The following is a 3,965-nucleotide window of genomic DNA, read 5'->3' on the forward strand; positions in this document are numbered from 1 at the left end:
GTCAGCAGCCAGGGGATATCCCCTGACCTCGGAAGGCAGTATGGGAGAACAGGGTTTGGGCTGACTGTGGGTGCATAGAGTAGCCTCAGGACTTTTGTCCCCTGGCTGGGATAGCCATCCGCCTCCAGCTGAAGCCACAGAGTGTCCCAGGTGAGCATAGCTTGTAGGAACGCATGGCTTTGCTAGGGAATCCTTGCAAGTCCCATGCGTGAGCAGCAGGCTCGGGGAGAGGGCAGGACTGCCCCAGCCTGACCTTGCTGCAGGCCTGGCTGCCCAGTGTCCACCCCCTGCTGCTGTGGTGGAGACAGCCCCCAGACACCGGCAGGGCAGGTGGTAATTATCCACGGGCACTGATTACACCACAAGGCCGGCAGTGCCCCAAATAGCCCAGGAGCTCAGCCTGGGGGAGGAGAAGGGTCCCGCTGGGGAGGAAGAGGCAGAACCAAGGGATGCATAGTGTGTATGTGTCAGGAAGGACTACGGGGCTGGGGGAGGATTTCATACTAAGGCCTGCACCTTTGGGGCAAGCCAGGACCCTCAAAGAAAGGGATGAGGTCCCACTGCAGCAGCCTGGCCTAGAGAAATTAGATGGGGCACATGCCAAATCTGGTCACAGTGAAAAAGTAGTAACTAGCATGAGGGGCATACGGAGAAGGCCTCACTGATGAATAGGAGGAGACAGTGGTGCCACTGAGGCCAGGCCAGCTGCCACCCTTCAGCCCTGGCCTGCTGTACCTCTGGACTAATCAGGAAGGAATTCCCAAAGAAAGCACACAGCAGGAGGGAAGAGAGGCTAAACAAGCGCAGGAAGGCTCCCGTGGGCACCAACGCCCTCTGCCAGGAAGGTCAGGACAAGCAACTTTAGTCCGTGGTCCCCTTTTCCAGCCTCAGCCATCCTTTTCTTTTCATGGAACTGCAACTGGCCAGGCCCCAGGGATGGCAGCACCAGCAGAGGGGCCCTCCCCCGGGGTCCTCTTCAACCAGAAACAAGTCAGGCAGTGGTGGGCTTCACAGGTTGAAGGCCTGTGGCAAGGGGCCTCATGAAAGAACCATCCTCAGGGCAGGGAGGCCTGCGTTGCTGCCCCCTTTATTTCTTTCTTTTGTTTTTCTTTGTTATCTTTTTTTTTTTTTTGAGACAGAGTCTTGCTCTGTCGCCCAGGCTAGGGTGCAGTGGCTGGATCTCAGCTCACTGCAAGCTCCGCCTCCCGGGTTTACGCCATTCTCCTGCCTCAGCCTCCCGAGTAGCTGGGACTACAGGCACCCACCACCTCGCCCGGCTAGTTTTTTGTATTTTTTAGTAGAGACAGGGTTTCACCGCGTTAGCCAGGATGGTCTTGATCTTTTGACCTCGTGATCCGCCCGTCTCGGCCTCCCAAAGTGCTGGGATTACAGGCTTGAGCCACTGCGCCCAGCCTTCTTTTTTATCTTTTTGAGACAGAGTGTTGCTCTTTACCCAGGCTATAGTGCAGTGGCGTGATCATAGCTTACTGCAGCCTCGACCTCCTGGCCTCAGCGATCCTCCCCCCTCGGGCTCCCAAAGTGTTGGGATTACAGGGAAGCTCAGTTTCTCAAGCAAGTGGTGGAGTTCGGTGGGCTGTGCCCTGTAGGCCCTTGGGTGGCATAAGAGGCAGGCTCCTTTGGGGGTCTCTCTGACTGTCCCCAACACTGAAGCTGGATCTTTTTGAGGTTGCTTCTCAGCGAGCAGCGTGAAGGCCTGGAACAGCTGCGTGGGAGGAGGCATTGGATACAAACAAAGGGAGAAGAGAGGCACCCCTTCTCACCATGCACCCCATTTTTCTTCTTGTATAAGCACCAGTTCTTCTGTATTGGTCCCCTTCCCACATAGAGAGCCTGTATCCTTTGCATCTTCTCCACCTGTCAGCCAAGGGAGGGGGCTGAGCTGCTGCTCCCCCATTCCAGAAAAGTTACAGAGAGAAAGCCAGGCCTGAGGTTGTTCCTGATATTTACCAATGTGGGCACAAGGCAGGCTCACACCTGGTTTCCCAGGGGTCTCTGATTGAGGAGGTCATGGTGACCCCAGGGTGCCCAGTGCCTGTACTCCTTCTTGCCACCCCAGAGGACGCAGCACCCATCTGGCAGTGCCCACTCCAAAGCCACCTGTGAGTTCCCTGGACCCAGGTCAGGGAAGGAGGCTGTCAGCGGCTCCAAACCACCTCTTGCAGCAACTCTGCTAATCCAAATAAGATAGGGAAAAGGCAGTGGGAGGAAATGATAGTTTCATGGTTATTTTCAGAAAGGAAACAAAAAAAAAAAAAAATGCAAACAGGAGCACACCCTGCATTTTGGTACAAAATCTAGGAGTCTCAGGGAAAAGAACCCACAGTTCTTCCTTCTTCTTGTCCTCTCACCAGATGCTGGGGAGGGCCTGCCCGGGCTGTGGGGGCCTTGGGCTGCTTTTGCCTGTAGAGAAAGGGAGGTGAGGGGCTGCAAGAAGCCAGCAAAGACTCTTCCCACAAGGGCAGGCCTGGAGAAGCTGAGGCATCTTAGTCTTGTGGGCAGACAGGGCCCACCCTTTGCGGGTGGAGGAGTTTGAGAGATGGAGTGGAGGGAGCAAGCAGGGAACTGGGAGATTCTTGAGCTGATGCTTGTAAAGCGCAGTGGCGTGTGTAGGATTGGTGGGCTGGGAGGGTGTGTTCTGGGAGCACAGCTCAGAGAGAGAAATAGAGAAGGGGGAGGGAGAGCAGGAGAGCGTGTGCTCGTGGGAGAATTGAGTAGGGCTGCTGCCTGCATGTGTGTGCAGGGCGTGCACAAAGATGGGAGCCACAGAGCCCAGGTTGTATACAAAGGATCATCCTGGGCCCTGCCAGCTCCAGAATGCTGTGCGAACCAAGGACAGAGCCTGGCTTCTTGTCCCCAGAGGGAATCTGGACCTTGCTGTGTAACCTCTGGGTTTCCCTGGACAGTGTGGGCTGGAGCAAGGAAGGAAGACGTGGCCTGAACTTCTAGGCGCTTTGTCTGCAGTTCCTGTTTGGTGGCTGTCACCAAACCAAGACCCCAAGCGTGGGAGGATGTGGATAGGAGAGAGGTAGGAGCCAAGGACAGAGCCGGTGGCACAGAGACTAGGCTGCATAGTGACCTAAGAATCCTAAGTGCTTGCAGATGAGGTGTTCTAAGAGTAAGGGAGAGGGAGGGAGCTGAGATGAGCAGCCTAGGGGAGCTGGAGGAGGACCATGGGATAGTAGCAGCTCCGCATCCTCCCCTGGGGCGGGAGAGGTATCATTATCCCCCATTTCACTGATGTGTCATCTGAGGCCCAGAGAGCTTCATTGCTGTGTCCAAGTTTCCATGACTGGTCACAGAAGGAGCTGGTGTGGGGAGACGGGCAGTGAGCAAACTCAGGTGGGTGATTGGGTGGTCTAATTGGTGACAGAGGGTGTTCCGGGAAAGAAAAAGTTAGGCTCAATACCAGGAAAATCCTGGTCCCAGGAGGCTGCCTCCATGGAAGAGATGGAGGCTTCCCTCCCAGCCTGCTAAACCAGCCCAATTCCTGAGACCTGGGAGGGTTGGGAGGAGATGGAGGTAATGACTCAACTCATCCAACACAGGCTTGACCTAGGGGAGGTTGGGTAACTCAGCAGACGCTCCAGTGGGGTGAGGATTGGAATAAATGGGTGATGCTGGAGATAAGGGCAAGAGGGCGTGCTGGCAGGGAGGGGCTGCTGGTTCCGGGCAGAGTTTGGGAGGAGGATAGGGTGGGGCACACTTGGGCTTTGTGGATGAAAAGAGGGATGAGCTTCTAGGACCACTGGGTCCTTTCCTGAGATGAAGGAGGGACCTGTGATGGTGATCTGGGAGGAGAAACCCAGCAGGTAGGGCAGCGGTTCAGATGGTAGATTTAAGGCTGAAATCCCAAAATGGGAGACTCCCAGCAGCAGGAATTCTCAGGAGGGCCCCAAAGACAGAGACTCTGAGCCTTCTGGGGCCCCTGCTGCTCCCTCACTAGA

This window comes from Trachypithecus francoisi, unplaced genomic scaffold, assembly GCF_009764315.1.
Source record: "Trachypithecus francoisi isolate TF-2019V2 unplaced genomic scaffold, Tfra_2.0 Contig01440, whole genome shotgun sequence".
NCBI lineage: Eukaryota > Metazoa > Chordata > Mammalia > Primates > Cercopithecidae > Trachypithecus > Trachypithecus francoisi.